This window comes from Leptonychotes weddellii, chromosome 1 (genome assembly GCF_054177405.1).
Source record: "Leptonychotes weddellii isolate Sample4059 chromosome 1, ASM5417740v2, whole genome shotgun sequence".
Taxonomy (NCBI): Eukaryota; Metazoa; Chordata; class Mammalia; order Carnivora; family Phocidae; genus Leptonychotes; species Leptonychotes weddellii.
The window spans coordinates 148370098-148389693 of record NC_138369.1 but is presented as its reverse complement, the minus strand read 5'-3'; the positions used below and the strand labels follow the sequence as shown (position 1 = coordinate 148389693).

Genomic DNA, 19596 nt, shown 5'->3' with positions numbered 1-19596 from the left:
CCCTGGAAGAAATTACTGTCTGATCTTACCATCAAGGTGAATTATTCTTCTTCTGAGCACTTGATTTATTTTCTGTATTTTATTTTATTTTAGATTTTATTTATTTGACAGAGAGAGGGGGGGGGAAGAGAGAGAGAGTGCAAAAGCAGGGGGAGCTGGAGAGGGAGAAGCAGGCTCCCTGCTGAGCAGGGAGACCCCCCCAGCCACTTGGGGCTGGATCCCAGGACCCCGGGATCATGACTGAGCCACCCACGCACCCCTATTCTCTATTTTAAATTGTGAATTATACAACTGATAATTACATCTTCCCAAATAGGATTGAATTTTTCTTTTTTCTCACAAAATATCTTTGTTGTTATTTACTATGAGCAAAGTGCTATGATGAGTGCTCAAGTTTTTCAGTGGGAATCACCTTGATAATATTAGCTAGTATTTATTAATTCCTTCCTAGGTTGCAGCAATGTTCTAAGCAGTCTTAACTATTATTATTACTAATTTATAGATGAGGAAACTGAGATGCTAAGAGATTTGAAGAGACTAAGAAACTTGCCCAAAGACACAAAGCTAATAAGTATAAAAGGTCAGTCAAGTCCAGATAGTCTTACTGTCTTAGCTACTACACTATGCTGCCCCTCAATATAAGTGGAAAAGTTATTTGTTTGACATTTTATCTTATTTCATCTTATCTCATCCTATCTTATTTTACCTACAAAATTCAGAACTATGCAGTTAGGCTTCAATCATTAAATACTATTTTAGTTTGGAGCAATATGTAGTAGGCACTTGGTAAGTGTTAATGTACTTACCTGGAGAATGTTCAGGCACAAAAGGAAAAGGTCTATGGACACCCTATATCCAAGGGTTTATAAAGTTATTATTCTATTGCTATAACTTCTGTAGGCCTAAAAAAAGTATTATATCATAACCATAGGTCAAATTGAGGCAGAAGATAGGTTGGCTGATTTAGGGAATTGGAAATAAGTAGAAAACAACAGCTATCAAAAGAAGTCTTCAAAAGAGTGTCCTTTGGGGTGCCTGGGTGGCTCAGTTGTTAAGCGTCCACTCTTGATTTTGGCTCAGGTCACCATCTCAGGGTCCTGAGGTAGGGCTCTGTGCTCAGTGGAGACTCTGCTTCTCTCCTTCTCCCTCTGCCCCCACCCTTTCATGCTCACCTTCTGCTCTCTCTTTCTCTCCCCATTTCTCTCAAATAAATAAATAAGTCTTTAAAAAAAGGGAGTGTCCTTTGATTGATATATGTTACTTGTAAAAAGATTTCTTCTATATTTGAAAAAGAGAAAATAAGCAATTCTCTACCCATGATAAGTGCTCAAAGTATTTTTAATTTACTAAGGAAAAGAGGACAGAAAGTTCAGAAAGGAGTTTTCTGGCTACAGTGATACATATCTCCTGTATCATAACCCTTTATTCTTTCAGATAGCTTAATCTTGAATGTACTCATTTTATTTTTCAGAGAAGTTTGGGCTATGGATTAAGGGACTTTGGTTGTTTGGTAATTGCACACGTTATACAGCTCTAATAGCCTTCATAAACATTGTGATGAGTTAATTTTATAGGAACAAATACTAGAAGATTATTATTTTATTTCTCCCACTCTCAGAGTTAAAAAGGTTGAGTCTGAGACTGTTAAAATATCTGCAGAAATTTGAAATATAAACTTCTACAAGTTTTAAGCTTGCACTCATATGAAAACCAAAAGCTAATTAGTAACAGGAGGCTAGCAGCTGATTAGTGTTCGACCAAAATGCATCAGAAGTAGAGTACTCCCACATCAGTGCTTTTTAGAGTAAGCATTTGAGTAATTTAAATATGTTTAAAGCTGAGAGCTGGCCTAGATCATATGCAATCCAGGTTTGTATTCAGTATATTTCTTTGAGAAGTCTTTCCCAGACAATATGGAGCAATCAGAGTGGGAAGGAGTTTTGCTCCCTGGGATCCTTATCCAAAAGGTAATTGCAGGAAGACAAATAAAACTCCATTACTCTTCCTCGGAGTTCAATTCTATGAATCTCTGAACCCAGAAACTCAATGATAGGCTTTCTTTTATTTCAATGCACTCATCATGTAAAAGGAAAAAACATTACATCTCTGAGAATATATTAACATATTATTAATTTTATTCACCTAATATTTTCTGAATGCTCTATCTGTCCTAGGTACTACTCTAAGTTGAGATCTTATCTCTAAGATCTTGAGATGCATCACTGAACAGAAGCGATAAACATCCTTCCTTCATGGTACTCACCCTGTAAACTAAGTTATTTAACACTTTGTAATAATATGGCTACAATTGGACTGAAGAGTATTATGAAGAATGTTTTTTTCTAAGCTAAGTAATTACATAAAAAAATACACAAAATTATTTCTAACTTTGTAAGAATAAAATAATATGAACTAGATGATATTTAAGTTTCCTTTTCCCAACAATAGCAGGGTGTAATAATTCAGTTTCCCAATATAGCTCCTGAATTCTGTTTCCACACTGTAAGCTTCAAGTTTACAGGATTTTTTGTAATTATTTATAATTCTCTGTATGTCGTATTCTCTCTGGGTCTGTCCTTTCCCCCCTCTTCCTGGCACTCAATTAATATATTTCTCCCACTTTGCCTCCCCTTTATCTTGTTAATGATTATCATTTTTCAGTACCCATCTCAGACTTCAGTTTCTCCAGGAAAACTTCCCAGTCCTCAGTATTCATTATCACATCTTGGTTACTTGTCACTCTCCTAATAGGTCTAGGGACTAAATTTAAGTTTGTATTATCAGGACTAAACACAATACCTGGCACATGGTACATACTCAGATATGGTTTCAAGATGGACTTTGACCGACTGATAGAATAATTCACGTCTGATATTCAGATCCTGCCAAAATTTGAATTCTGCCCATACTTTCAGCTTACCTTTTCAGTTGCTCCATGCATAATCAATCAATCTAGCACAACCAAACTATTCTGTTCGCAAGTCCCTGAATATGGCATTTATACCTTTGCCTGTTTGCCACCAAAGCATATCCAACAACATTCTACCCATGTGTCAAATCTCAAATCCAATTCCACTGATTCCATGAAGTCTTCTGTGACTCTTTGAATTTAGGTAGCTCTTAGTGATAGTGTGACTTGTAGACAATTAAAATAAATGACGAAAAATAAAAATGAGACTCGGTTATGAATGTGTATCCTCATGGAAAGGCCATCAGACTGTAAAAGCCTTTGCTTGCAAACATTTTGGTTGTGTGGTTTATCTTACATTATAAACACTATACAAAGGAATTTTTAAATCCTTGATGGTTGTGGAGACTTTAAGGAATAGTTATTATTGAAAATAGAAAAGAAAACGCAGAGATACATGCTCATTTCTTTTTTATCTCACTCACGTTCTACTTTATCGTGAAAGGTGATAGAGTCAACATAGTTTTAGAAGGTTCCTAAGATATTGGTGAAATAGTATGTTTTAAAATAAAATGATAAAAAATTAAAAAGGTTTTGAGTTTATTTGTATAAAATTAGTGAACCTGTCTCATAATTTAAATTAACCATACAGAAAACTTGACTAGATAGCAATTTTAGGAATGAGTGACAGTGATAATAGATTTTTAATCTAATTGAGGGAGAGGATCCCTAGTGGAGGGTGGATATAACTTGAACAATTTTGCAATATGAGTTTAAGTATTTAAATATATCCTAATGCTAATACCAGTGATTTGAGTTGGGCTAATTTTGATACTTGAAAGCAAACAGTACCTGGTGTTAGCTCTATTGAACACTGAGAATAACTGACTCTAAATTGGATATTATATGTTACCACTACCAGGGTAATACAAATGACCATCCTGTATATTTGCACAAAACAAGTAAACCCAGGCATGTGGTTTGCAAGGAAGTTAGTAATGCAACTAAAATTAACTTAGGTGGGGTGCCTGAGTGGCTCAGTCGGTTAAGTGTTCGACTCTCAGGGTCCTGAGTTCAGGCCCCATGTTGGGCTCCATGCTGGGTGTGGAGCCTACTTAAAAAACAAAACAAAACAAAACAAAAACTTAGGTAAACTTAACTTAGGTACAAATAAAAATTATCCAATTCACTAAATTGAAGAAAGAGCTAAGGAACCAAGCTTCAGGAAAGTAGGTCCCACACATCTCCAAGGACTTCAGGGACTAATAATTGTATACTTTCTTCTCTTTCTCTTTCTTTCCATGGTGACTTCAATATATCTAACCATTAAACTTCACAAAATAGAACTGTGTTGGCTGGCAGGTCTTGAGCTCAGTCTTTATAGCTTTATAACCCAAGTGATCCCCAATGGATATTTTTCCAACCACAAACACACACAAACAAAAAACATAAATATCAAAATAAACAAATCCTTAGAGAATGACTCTGGAGTAGCTTAGAAAAGTGTTCACCTATTGGACTGATACTATATATAGGCTTGAAGACAATGTAATTATGATATGGTCTGAATGGGTTGTATACGACCTCCGTGGCTAGATCACAGATCAGTGTCATAATTGGAAGCCATTATTGGAATCACATAGTGTAAAGGAGCCATTTCTCAAAGGAAGGGGTTTATTTAAAAAAAAATTAGAGGAGGTACTGAGAAGAAAAACAGTTATGTGCTACTACAAGTGAAGGGGCTATGGCTTTTCAATTCTGGTGTCCTCTTTCCATAGGTCTTCAGCTGGTGTTTGTGGGCAACTAAAAGAGAGTAGAAGACAGATCACTTGGGAGAAAGAGATGAAAGAGCTAAGAGTCAGTCAGGCACCAGCAAAATGGAGTCAGAATCAGTCTTCATTCCCAATAGGGATGTGAAAATGAGTCAGAAATCTGCTTATGTGTACTGATAAGAGATGGGTATTCATATTGGAGTTTTAGGCTATGAATTGTTGGAAGAAGGGTGTTATAAACTCAGGAGATTCCAGTTTTGTCCATGATATGTTTCATATTTAGGTGATTGACATTTGGATCCCACTACCTTGTGGATGAACTGTGATAATAAACATTTTTCCTAATTAGGATCAGCTCTGGTAAATGCTCTTAGTAATTCCATATAGGAGGCTGGGTAAATATAAAAGCGAACAGATGCATTCTTATCCTTCTCCCTGAAATCTAATTTAGTCACCTAAATTTAGGAGAGATCCGGCTAAACAATAAAGAAATTGGTGGCTATTAAAATAATAGTGGTCTTTGGCTACTTGCATGTGGCAAAGATTTGGGAGAAGAACCTGCATTTAATATGGAACAAAGGACAGAAAAAAGCAGTGACTGGGTGAAAGAAAAATAATAGGGACTAGAGGATAGTAGTCATTAGTAGAAGATACATTAAAAAAAATACTTTTGTGTGTGTGTGGAGAAAGGCGTAGGTGAAAGAGAATAGTAGATTAATTATTTGAAGAGTATCTTTATTCTAAAATCATCTCACATCTACAAATATTCAGGGAAAGCTTACAATAATATTTAAACTCCTTAACTTTGTTATCTAGACTGTAGTCTTTGGTATTCATAGATTCCCAGATTATTGGGGGGATGTCCCAATAAAAAGTAGAAAAACTATTCAGGTAATTTTTGGGCCACATTTTTATAGTCTTGATTTAAAAAAGATATTTTTAGTACTTCCTAAAGAGCCAATAAAAAGGACCTCAAAATTGAAAAAAATATTAGCTGTTTTCCTGCTTTCACTTAAGGCTGGTGTATCCCTCATGTATATTCTTACAGAGTTAATGAAATACATATTTGCAAGACACCACATTAATAAGAAAGAGTGATTGGAAAAAGTGTCACCTGTATTTTGTTAATTTGCTGCAGGCTCACTCTTCCTGCAGCTGGCACATATTTTTAATCTTTTTATTTGGCAGGATAGAAGTATCTGTGATGGGGAAACCAGTAGCAGTTCTTTCTCTTTGTAAAGGAGGGAATGCTGAAAATCTGAGTAATTACAGCTCCATTTCAATTTTACTCACAGCAGTTAAATTATTTAAATGTCTCTTCTACAGTCAAAATGAATATATTTTAGTTTACAAATATTTTATTACCATTAGAGCAATTTTGTTTCCATTATCTTAACTTTCCAATTCTGTGTTATTAAAAATGAGAGGGCGCCTGGGTGGCTCAGATGGTTAAGCGTCTGCCTTCGGCTCAGGTCATGATCTCAGGGTCCTGGGATCGAGTCCCGCATCGGGCTCCCTGCTCCTTGGGAGCCTGCTTCTCTCTCTGCCTCTCTCTCTCTCTGTCTCTCATGAATAAATAAATAAAATTAAAAAAAAAAAAAAGAGAAATAACCCTCACAAAGTGATTCCAAATGAGAGTTCTGGGTTAGAATTATATACATTGATTTTCTTAGGTTCTTTGACTAGGGGGACTACACTATATATCAGTAGCTAAGCTACATTCTCAAATATATATATATATATATGTACACATATATATATACTTTCTCAAATATATATATATATATTTGAATTTTAGTCAAGCAAGAAACATTATATTTCAGGCCGAAAATAAAATCTGTTGAGTGCATTATAGAGTTTCTGCAACAGGAGATTTAATACTACCCAGTATTATGTTAGAATTTAGGGCATGACAGTTTTATTGATTATATCATGAGCTTGATGTCTTGGGGTTGCTGATATTGGAAAGAAACAATTAAGAAGTTTTTCCATTTTTATCCCATTATCTTTTGTGAACTCAGCTACATTTAATTTTTTTTAATTTTTGAAAATCAGATTTTAATAACTAACTTGAGAGCATTTACACAGAGGGTATGAGAGTAAACTTTTAAGGGTTTTATCTAGGTTCTTAAGTTTTCAGTTCTCATTCTTTTGGTCATAAGATAGTTCATTTGTCTCTATGGTTTAGAGGAGGCAGCCTTCTTATAATGTTTACCATCTATCAGAATGAGATGATGAAGTAACTTGAAATATTGCTTTATGCACACATTGTATAATTTAATTACTTTGTAAACCTAAGCTGAAAAGGATCAACTATACAAAGACATTTTCAGTTTTTCATTATTTGGCTATTTATATTATTACTATTTCTTATTCAATAGGATATTTGTGCTTCTTATTATAGTACAATTATACTATTATCAACATTTTGTGCTATTATCTCTAGGACTAAATCTTAAAGCAGTTAAATACTTTATTGCTTACTGATTAAAAAGTGGGATCTGTGGTTACCTCTTTAGGATTAGGAATGCATGTGCCTTAATTATACACTCTAAGCCTCAAGTCTTCATCTGTAAAACAGAAGCACCAATAGATACCTCAAAGCTCCATTGTGTTTACTAAATCTGAAAATGTGAGTAAAACATTTAACACAAGTCCAGGAACCCAATACTCATTTCCTACTTCCTCTTATCTAAGCTAATAATAAAGAAAACCATCAATCAGCCAGTTTCTTATTCTCATTCTACTGAGTTTCAACATTGGAGTCAAATTTGTGTAATAAGAGTGAATTTCATTGTTTATACTTATATGTGTGGGAAACATAGCCTTATTGGGTTTAATATGATTTGCTTCTGGATCTACATTCAATATCAGTTATTATCTATGTCCACTTTCTCAATTTTGCAATTGATCATAGAAAATTCTTATGATTTCTATGATCTAACTTATGCATTATAGGGCCAATTGCGGTTCAGTCTAAGTTCATAGGACCCCTTACAGCCCAATGGCTTTCTACTTCTCTGCCATTCATAGACCCAGAGTAGGTAGATCTGGCTCCTGGGCTCCAGACTCCCTTGGCACACTGTGTGCTGAGAGTTGCCCTGTAAAGTTGCCCAGTATGCCCGGGACTTCTCCATATCCATTCTAGGCAGCTTTGTCCTATATTGCTATTTTTTTTTTAAGAGAGAGACAGAGAGAGAGAGCAGGGGTGGGGGGAGGGGCAGAGGGAGAGAGAGAATCTTCAGCAGGCTCCACACTCAGCACAGAGCCCTTTGCAGGGCTCGAGCTCACAACCCTGAGATCATGACCTGAGCTGAAATCAAGAGTTGGATGCTTAACCGATTGAGCCACCCAGGTGCCCCTACATTGCTACTCTTTTTTTTTTTTTTTTTACATTACTACTCTTAAAGGCAATTTCCACTCTCTTCCTCTCTCTCTTCAAAACCCAGCATCCACTCTTTAATAAGAGTAGGCTTTAACCAAATATAAAAAGCAATCCTATTAGATGTCTCCTGCTTTCAGCCCTTTCAAACATTATGAAGCAAGTAAATATGATACCATATGTTGGAATTTGAGTAAGTGTGTGGAATGAAGGTGGAACACACACACCCACACACACACACTCTTATATCAATAAACTGCCTTCCAAAAATTGGGAAGAAATAGATACTATAAGTAAATCTTCTGACTTAATGAACATTTCAATGAAAATTCTGGAACAATACTGTGAGAAATCCAATCCAGACAGACTCACTTTCTAGTGGCAATTCTATATTCCCAATTTAGCTTCCTATTTATCTACAGAGTCATGTCTGTTGGAATTTCACAGGAACTTCAGAATCTTTTGGGGTGGCCATTAAATAGTTGTTGTAATCCAATATTTTGTACTTGGTAGATGCTAAGTATATTACGTTGTTTTGAGATAATTTGATGATGAAATAGAAAGTCCATTTTTAAACTACTTAGTTTTCATACAGAGGACAAGATTTAAAAAAAGGCAAGTTTAGCTAATCAAATGTATAACTTTCAACAGATCAGTTGACATTTAATGTGATGTAGTCAAAAAAGAGAGTAATAAACTAATATTCATGATTCTTGGCTTCTATCTGTCACTAGATGGATGACCATAAGAAAATTATTACATTCTCCGTGTTTCTGTTTTCAAAGAATAAAGCAGTGACAATCTCCTATATTCCTACTTACCTTATATAGTTGCTATGAAAATCAAATGAGGCAATGTGAATATTGGGTCTTAAAGTACAAAGTTACAGAATAATGTTATGAAATATTCACCTACTTAAGTATGTAAAAAAAGAGGCAATAATTTAGATAATTTAGAAGATAATTTAGAAGGACAAAGAGGATGATTTAGATTTATGATTTAGATGATTTAGATGGTTATTAGATTATTGAAAAACTAAACAATAAACTTTTCTATTGACTAATTTTGAAAATATTCCTTGCTAGGAATATTATTTGTCCCAGGGTTCTATATTGATGGATTTTACTCAGTTCTGGAGTAATGTGGTAATGCCAATCTGAAATATGAACTGATATTAAGGTGATAGAGTTGTTAGATTGTGTAATATGGCATTATCTAGACTAATGGGTTGTTGTCCCAGATTACCACAAGGAATGCCACTATTAGGAAATCTGCAAATTGTCTCTATCATCTGAAATAACATTGAGAAAGACAATGTCTTAGATATTGTATCTAAGATATTGTAACAATGCTGTGTGATGGGTAATTTTATGTGTCAAGTTGGAGAGTGTTTCTGGATGAAATAAACATTTAAATCGGTGAATGCTGGGTACACAAATTGCCGTTCATAACGTAGGCTGGCCTCATCTAATCATTTGAAGGCCTGAATAAAACAAAAAAATTATTCTATCAGAGCAAGAGGGCATTCTCCAGCAGACTGCCTTCAAACTTCATTTGCATCTCTGGCTCTCCTAAGTCTCCAGTTTGCCAGCTCACACTGTAGATTTTGAACTCATTGGTCTATAATCATGTGAGTCAATTTCTCATAATCAATCTCTTTCCACACACACACACACACACGTGCACACACACACATACACATTCTCTTGGTTTTGTTTCTCTGGATAACCCTGACTAATAAATACAGCATGTGTCAACTTTTAGAGATGTAATGAAGAGAAATATTCTGTTTACTAATACTATGAAAGAAATATCCTACTTTACTCATTTTTAATGTTGATGCTTTTTGACCAGAAGGACTTCAAGATGTACCAAATTGAAATGAGAAAGATGTATATTACATTTAATATGTATATGAAAAGTATAAGCACTGTGGGCCAAATAGACAAAAGAAATTCCAAGTGGATGTAAATGAAAAAGTACATTACTTAAGAGCCATTTTCTTCTTAGAATGTCAATACTGATATAATGGGTTGCCATACGAATTCATCTGATATTTTAGTGTGAAAAATTTTTAGAGATTATTGTGTCAAATTCTAAATAATTCAATAACAGAGATTTTAAACCACCTAGTTATAATTTGAATGTCCTTTGGAGAGCTAGAGAGATAAGGTAACTTTATGCTTGTTCAACATGGCATCATTATCATCTTACCAAAGCAAGAAATGGAACAGATGACCTCTACAGCCTCTCACATCAGGATACCTTTATTATAATCAGGCAAACTTTGTACATAGAGCCTACAAGATATTAAATTTTAGAATATTAAATAATAAGATCACATACAACAGCATTTCAATACCATTAGCTTCCAATAAATCAAATTTGCAGGAATTAAAGTATAAAGTTATTATATTTCACTGAGAGAGGAAATATTAAAAGTCATGAGCATTTTAAAGGACACCATAACTAAAGCAGAGCAGTTTAGAGTTCTGTGCATAAAGAACTAGAAACTTCCAATATGTCTTTACCATGAAGCTATCAGAAATCAACATGAAAATAAATATTGTCATTGATAAAAAACATGTAGGATTAACTTGAATGATGGTTATAGAAGATAAAAAAGTTGGAGAGGTAATTTAAAAATAGCTGATATCCTTTATAGATACTAGGAAAGAGAAAATAGCAGCAAAGAGGTTAAAGAGATTATGAAGGACATTTTTAAATATGTTAAGGAAAACAAAATATGAAAAAGTTGAAATAGACCCTTTTAGAGTAAATTGATTATAGAAGCCACAGAAATCAATAAACAATAATTGGGCTTAGAAGCAGCATTAATTAATACTAGGGAGAATATTGAAATTTTATAAACTGTTGTCAAAAGTCTTTATAAATTATAAAATTGAGAAGAATATGAATTCAGAGAAAATAAATTTAAAGGAAAAATAACTGTAAAAAGTGATACAGAATATTATTGAAATGCTCTCCACTCTCAAAAAAATGTATCTCATTACAAATGTGTTTCTTTCTTTACTGACAACAAAATATATGAATATTAAAACAGAAATATTTATTATATTCAGGAACATCAGAAATATTTTTATCATAAACATTTTTTTGCTATTAATATCACTGTGATAAGGTATTGTGCCCAAGATGGGTCAGTCAATCGAATTGCCAAATTAATTTATCTTTTAATCTTAAGCTTTCTTGCCCACATACCTTACCCAGGAAGTGTGGCTAGTGCTTGGATATAGGTTGGGAGATGCTCATAAAGGAATCTTCTCGGATGGTTTTTATTGGGTTCTTTTCCTTTGGAATATAGGAACAGTGGTAGTTAACAAATACGTTTAAACTTTTTCTCTTACATTATAATTCCCTTTAATTAGTCCAATATTTCATTAAAAGAGTGAACTTCCTTCTAGCCTTTGAGGCCTGCTTTTCATTTATTCTCTGCCATTAATCATTAAAAGAAAGGACTCTGTACTCAGAAGTTTAGAATGGTGACTAATTAGTACAGAGCAAGTGGTCTCAGTGCTGGGATCAACCGTGAGGATGCAAAAAGAAGATAGTAGGAAGGGAAAAATGAAGGGGTGGGGAATCAGAGGGGGAGATGAACCATGAGAGACTATGGACTCTGAGAAACAAACTGAGGGTTCTAGAGGGGAGGGGGGTAGGGGGATGGGTTAGCCTGGTGATGGGTATTAAAAGAGGGCATGTATTGAATGGAGCACTGAGTGTTATATGCAAACAATGAATCATGGAACACTACATCAAAAGCTAATGATGTAATGTATGGTGATTAACATAACATAATAAAATAAAATTAAAAAAAAAAGAATCCTTCCAAGTTAACCAGCAGAGGCATATAACACAATGCTTTTCCTTTGTAATGGATACTAGAGAAAGGTCATCCTTGCAAAGCGAATATATTGGTGTATCTATTGCATGTATTTGTAATACTTGTTTTAATTATTCTCTCATTTTTAAACATGTAGCTTTCTTTAATTTTTCAATACTAAAAAATGCAGGAACATGGATTTGGTCATCAGATTTTAGTTTATTTACTAGCTTTGTCATTTAATCTTTTTGAGTTTTCTTCTATCCAAAAGAGAAAAGTAATACCTATGTCAAATGGTTGATTTTTAAAAATTTATTATTTTTTTAATTCAAGTATAGTTGACACACAATGTTACATTAGTTACAGGTGTACAACATTGTATTTTGACAACTCTATATGTTATGTTATACTTACTCACCGCAAGTGTAGTTATCATCTGTCACCATACAACACTATTGCAATACCCTGTGCTGTACCCTTCATCCTGTGACTTATTCATTCCCTAACTAAAAGCCTATACTTCCCAGTCCCCTTACCCATTTTGCCCACCCCCCGCAACCTCTTCTCTCAGCAACCATCAATTTGTTCTCTGTATTTATGGGTCTGTTTTTGCTTTTTGTTTGTTCATTTGTTTTGTGTTTTAGATTCCACATAAAAGTGAAATCATACGGCATTTGTCTTTCTTTGTCTAACACACTTCACTTAGCATAATACCCTCTAAGTCCATCCATGTTGTTACAAATGACAAGATCTCATCCTTTCTATGGTCAAGTAATATTCCATTGGGTGTGTGTGTGGGTGTGTGTGTGTGTGTACACTACATCTTCTTTATCCATTCATCTATAAATGGACAGTTAGGTTGCTTCTATATCTATTCTTCTATTATAAATAGAATATATCTATATCTATATCTATGCTTCTATTATAAATGATGCTGCAATAAATATAGGGGTGCATGTATCTTCAAATTAGTGTTTTCATTTTATTTGAGTAAATACTTAGTAGTGGAATTGCTAGATCATATGGTATTTCTATTTTTAATTTTTTGAGAATTGTCCATACTGTTTTCTACAGTTAAGCAATTTACATTCCCACCAACAGTGCACAAGGGTTCTTTTCTCTCCACATCATCATCAATACTTATCATTTCTTGTCTTTTTGATTCTAGCCATTCTGACAAGCATGAGGTGATATCTCATTGTGGCTTTAATTTACATTTCCCTAATGATTAGTGATGTTAAGCATCTTTTCATGTGTCTGTTGGCCATCTGTACATCTTTGGAAAAATGTCTATTCAGGTTCTCTGCCCATTTTTAAATCAGATTGGTTTTTTTGGTGTTGTATATGTTCTTTATATTCAAATGGTTGATTTAAGCATTACATTTCATGTGTTAGTTTATGTAAGTGTCTAGCCCAGTTGCTGGCACGTGATAGATAATAAACAAAACTTGATTCCTTTCCTATGCTACTTCACCCTTATAAAATGACTTAAGAACTTGAAACTGAACTTAGTTTGAGTGGGGTCTAATCATTACAAAAGTCATTAGGGTTGTTACCTTTCTTTATGATACTGTCCTTAAATTAGTATAACTTAAGACTGAGCTAGATTTTTTTCCTCATGTTTTTTCCTCATATTGTTGACTTATATTGAACTTGTATGTCTATAAAACACCCTAGGTCTAACTCTTGTGAATGACTCAAGCCAAGTCTTGACAATAAATTGTTCAATAAATTCCTTTTAACAGAATATCTTTTCCTACTTCCCTTACTGATAATTTCTTTATACAATCCTTTCCCTCCTGCTCCCTTCCAGAAGTCTGTGTACTACATGAATCTCCTGGGATCCCATTCAGGCTGTAGAAAAGAGAAAATCTCTGGTTATCTAATGGGGTTGAAAAGTCAATCAATAAGCAACATGGATTTAGTAAGAACAAATAAAGCCAAGCACCAAGGCTTCAATGTTTGTTGCTAAACTGTGGCATTCTGAAAGATATTTCTTTGATACCAGCTATCAGTAGACTTCTTTAGAGAAAAAAAAAAAAAAGAAACCTACTGTAAGACCAAATTGCATCTAATGGCGGATGTTTTAAGTCATAGGACTAAACTAAATAAATAATTGAGGCAAGGGTTATTTATCACTGATTTAAAATAGAATAATATGTTTAATTATGGGTAACACTTTTGGAGAAGTGGCTAGATGTCTTTGTGCATAGCACAAGAGAGACATAAGGATTACTGGAGGTTAAAAAAGTATAACTATAAAGAGAGAGGAAATGAGCCAAGAGCATTCAAACTAAAGAGAGGAGGACAAAAAATAAATCCACTATAAAAGATACTGAGGGGAAAATATCAGATACTCTTTTATGATTCCAAAATAAAATATAAACATATAAACTATAAGATTTGCTTTAGAAAAAAAATTGAAATTAAGCATTAGGATTAATCTGAGCATTTATTCAAGCAGGAATGCAAGGATATTTCTCTCAAGAGTTGTATAAATGCCCCCTTTTTGCAAGTGAAATCATCATTTAAAGAGACTGCTTTATGGATGTCAGTGTGCTAATAGGTTCCCTGGCCCTGCAGTTACTTCCCTCAATTCTCTTGATTTCTGGCTTCCTAAAGATACAGTCATTGGAATTGATTTCTATGAAAAAAATTAAGACCTCCAAATTCTAGTTATGCCAGTATATTTTATAAGGATGCTATATTTTTTTACTGAAGTATTCAGATTTTTCCCTTGGAAAACTCTGGTATAGGACAATTATGGTTTTGGTTTGGAGTCTTCTCTTCAGGCTGGATCCCTATGCTTGGGGGTATTATCCAGATCCAAGGATCCCTGGAAGGTTGGAGAGAAAGGAAGGTATTTCTGCGGCATTCTCTGAAAGCATACCTCGGAAGGGGTAGCTAGCTGAAAGTAAACTCTTCTATTGAGTGTAAAGGGCACCTTGAGGATGGATGCCCAGATCTAGTAGCAGGGCAGGAAAAGTAGTGGCAGGCTGAGTTGAAATCTGCATTGTCCAAAAGAAAAGCTAAAGTGAGGTAGTTGTACATTTATCAGCCAAGAGTAAAATCTGGCTATTCCTAGAAGTACAAGCTCTTGTTGTGGAAATGGTGTGACATCTTAAAGCAACTGTACACCTTTGCATAGCTTATACATGTCTTCCATTGTTTAATCATGTGCTTCTGTTTCAGTAGCCTGGTGCTATAAAATGAAATTATGTTCTACTTTTTCCCCAAATAGTTAGTTAGAGGGTGATTCATCCATGATCTCCTCCTGGGGAAGTGGCACCCCTTTAAAAATATTTCTGTTTCATTCCTGGAAATTTCTTAGAGTAGTAACCCTACTGTGCTTTGGAAAAGACCCTCCATTTGCTCTGATCTGGTCTTATACTTTCTAATCTTATCACCACCTGGCTGTTTCAAAAGCTGCTGACCCATGTGAGTGGACTCTTAGCTAAGCAAAGCTATGCCACTGACAGCTATTCTGATGTACTGCTTTCAACAACTTATGACCTATAATTTGCAACCATCCTCACCTGTTCCTTCCAGTTTGCTATCTGGGTCATTTGACTTCCCCAATCCTGCCTCTTCATCTCAGACATTGCATGTTCTTGAGGAAGGAAGATACATCCCTTTCTTTCCCCACAGCACAGGTTGGGTCAGGATAGGACTTTTAAGAAGACTGCTGAAACTTTGCAGTAGTGAACAACACACAGAATAGCTTAAAATTTGTCCTACACATAATTACCTGTTATTACTAACTTGTTCAAACCTTTTGTCAGGATGTCCATTCAGCTCCTGCAAGGTTTCTCTGTGCCATTGGAGGGTCAGTTCAACCCCTACAATGGCAATCTCCTAAGACTTGTACATCTCAGTTTTCACATATGCTTTCCTTTTGTGTCTCTGAGGGATGCGGGAGTTCATTCCTCTTCCAGTCTCTTTCCTATCCTGTCACAGGAGTCTGACATGTTCTTCTTGGCAAATTTCCCCAACTTACTCATGCTCATCACTGCCTTTCATCACAAATGTGTGGTGTGAATTATATTCACCGGACAAGGCAGCCCTCCTATTCCATAGTATATTTATCAAAACTGAGCTTTTGACATTCATTATGTCTTAGTCGAGTTTGAAGCTGTGCCAAATCCATACACATTCCTTTACATGGTTTTTCGCTACATGAGGTGAAGTAAGGTCAGGACTCTCTATTGTTCTCTGGGCAAAGTCTGATCTTGGGTGTTATTATTGTCCCTCAGAAAGATACTCATGTAACAAGTAGAGGTGATTTCCAAAATTCAGATTTTTTTGAGAGGGAACACAAAATAAATTGATGATTAAATAAAGGATTTCCTCAACTTTCTACACTACTGCTCTGTTAAGGAAACTTATTTAAGTTAATAGACCAAAGATGAGACCCCTCTAACTCAAGTTTTCCTCAAGAACAATAGAGAAGTTTATTCTGTATCTATGTATAAATTGAAGGCTTCGATTAAGTGGCACCCAAGCAGATCAAAGAGCAGTCTTTCCTAAAATAAATGCTGTTTCTATCCTAGAATGTGACGTGAGACTTGTAACTTAAAATGGTGGACTTCCAATCTCAAAATTGAGACATTATCTATTGGCTGTGTTATTATAAGGGTATTAAAGGACTGGGCATTGAGTATTAATAAGCCCAAGTCTCACTCTTTCTTAAAAGGAAATATCAACTTGATAAGGTCCTTCTTTGGGTTTAGTTTTTTTACTGAACATAAAAATTGTGCAGCTACTCTGCTTATTTATGGTCCTCACATGGGATGTGGTCTCAGTGGTTAAGTTTTAATTATTGTAGAAAATGCAGAACTCACATATTTATGATGTTTTCCTATTGGGACATGGAAAGAGACTTATATAGAGAAATCTGTTATTTTTTTCTTCTGTAAGTAGCTAGGCTATAAACATTTACATTTATATATATAGTATATATATTATGCTATATACATTTACAAAATAGCATTGTTCTTTATTTTTATAGTTATATTTTTGGAGTCCATTAGGTTACTTTGGGAAGTAGATAGATTTTCTTGGTGCGGACTATAATCATAACATCATTAGAGGTTACTCTCTCCTTTGAGATGCATTTAAAATTGATTTGCATCCCCTATTTTATGTCCAATAAGAAATCCAATGCTTTTCCCAACATTTCTGTGAATTCCCAGGAGTGTACATTCTTACAGTCACTTCTAATTCCAATTTCTGGTTTACTCTGAATTTAATCTACCTATTTGTCACTTCCCCTTGCTGCTTTCTTCATAATTTACTCAAATAAGGAACATTGTCCATGTCTTCAAGTTCTCCCATATTTCAGTCACAGAAAGCATTTGTAGATACAGCAAATTATACTGAAGATTTAGAGTCAAGGGGGTGGGGGGGCATTGCAGTAATATACAGCAATTTATATAAAAAGTGAGTATCAAATATCTTTGTTCTTTGAAGTTCTTTTCTTACCACTCCATCTTTTGCATCAACAGCCAGGAATTTCTAATTGGCAAAGACTGTGTATGGGATATTTTAACCCCACTGTTCCTGAGGACCCTTTTAGTAAACATATTTTATCAGAATTATTTCTGAACAAATGGATTTTCACATAAAAAGAATTTTCTTCAATACAATAAAGAAAATAATTAACAAATATAATTATAAGTGATCTTTTTTACAGCACAATTGAATTATTTTAATTTTCTTATTTTCTTGAATTAAAAAAAATTGGTGGTTTTTTGCAGGTTAATTTTGATATAAAGATATCTCAGGGGCGCCTGGGTGGCTCAGTCAGTTAAGTGTCTGCCTTTGGCTCAGGTCATGATGCCAGGGTCATGCTTAGTGGAGAGCCTGCTTCTCCCTCTGCCTGCTACTCCCCCTGCTTGTGCTCTCTCTCACTCACTCTCTCTCAAACAAATAAATAAAATCTGTTTTTTTAAAAGATATCTCAGATATCACTACTTTATATAACTACATAAAATCACATCAGGTATAGCTCCTTGTTTTTCTTTTGTGGCTCTTTTGTTTTTAATAATAGTTTGAATTTCCCCACACTGATATTTCCAAATCTAAATTTTGTTCAAAAATTTATTTTTCCAGCAATTTTTAATGAATAACATGTTTTGATATGTGCATCATTGGCCATTGTCAATTTTTTTATGTTGATTATTTCTACCAGACATTCATTTCAATTTGAATAAAGACAGCTAAGTTTAACATTTAATTGATAGCATTTTCAATTTTAATAATTGAGAAACATTATTATTTAATACATTTAAGTAACATAGCCTTTGATTGAGAAGTTTTGTTTATTACGGTTTTAAATGAAAAAGGAAAGAGAAGGGGTATACACAAAGAATTCCACCAAAGGTGGGGGAACAGAGAGGCAGAAACAGAAACAGACAACTGAGTAATTCAGAGTTGCTACCTCTTTCTGGCTAAATGGCTCTTATGCACACAAGCATCAGAATTCCATGGGGGACAAGTGCCGATGTCAAAATGGAGAGATGAAAAGCTTTTCTGGTCCTATTTAGATCTTGCCTCCAAATGCTTCTGTTTTGTTCACCTCTGCTCTTACCTTGCCTTCCAAACCCTACTAGACTTTCTGCAACCCCCAATTCTCACTGCTTCTTATGGAGAGCAGTTTAGAGAGTTCACGTCTCCAGCTAAAACTCTATACAGTTTCCCACCTAAAGCAATGTGTTCTGCTAGATATAAGACCATCTACCCTGGAGAGAAATAGCCTTCTTCCTTAGGGGCAGGGGTAACTACAAAAAGTTGTGGTGCTCTTTGGTAAGTTAGATACACTGGCATCTTTCCCCACAAACACACTTTGTCCTTGTCATTCCAGAACATTTGTGTTTTATTCCCCATTGTCCAGCACTCTTTCTTTTTTTTTTTTTTTTTAAGATTTTATTTATTTATTTGACAGAGAGAGACACCGCGAGAGAGGGAACACAACCAGGGGGAGTGGGAGAGGGAGAAGCAGGCTTCCTGCGGAGCAGGGAGCCCGATGTGGGGCTCGATCCCAGGACCCTGGCATCATGACCTGAGCCGAAGGCAGACGCCTAACGACTGAGCCACCCAGGCACCCCGTCCAGCACTCTTTCTGAGTACTTCTCTTTCTTCCTAGTTCCATCTGACTTTGTTTTCTGTAGAACAGAAGATTATTTTCCTCAGTAGCCTTCTTACTCTACCACAACCAATTCCAAAGGTGCTTATTGCTTGAGGGCATTTTCATGGCTGGCACTAGTTGGTGGAGGAGATAATTTCGTACCGGACTTCTTCCATGTGGTACTGCTTATATTATGGCAGATGTACATGATATTTCACTTAGGTGTAAGGCCAGACATACAGATCTAAACTTCTGTGAGAGTAAGTAGAGTGTATTATACTTAAGTTTCTATTTGACATTAAGAATATATTAGAACGTGCTTTTACACTGTTTTCTCAAAACTAAGCATTTAGAATATAATCTTGTTTCATCAATGAGCCTGATAGCCATTGCAGTTTCTCAGTATTCACACCAAATTGTACAAATGACAGATTTTACCTTATCTGAAACATTCTGGTAATTTTATGGTTATATTTAAGTGTAAAATATCTGTGTTTTTGTTTTTTATTTTTTATTTTTATTTTTTTTAAAGATTTTATTTACTTATTTTGAGAGAGAGAGAATGAG

At 34.8% G+C, this 19596-nt stretch overlaps 1 long non-coding RNA gene across 7 annotated transcripts in view; it reads left to right on the top strand.

The window, feature by feature from the left end:
- The window catches only part of LOC145716095 (uncharacterized), a 388856-nt gene that overhangs the window by 180554 nt on the left and 188706 nt on the right, over positions 1-19596 (top strand). For 6 of the 7 annotated variants that reach the window (XR_014138453.1, XR_014138454.1, XR_014138450.1 and 3 more), the window contains one exon: positions 2175-3015. This is a non-coding gene — a long non-coding RNA (uncharacterized LOC145716095). Of the gene's footprint in view, positions 1-2174; positions 3016-19596 lie in introns of those variants that run through there. The other variant, XR_014138456.1, reaches the window with a different exon arrangement.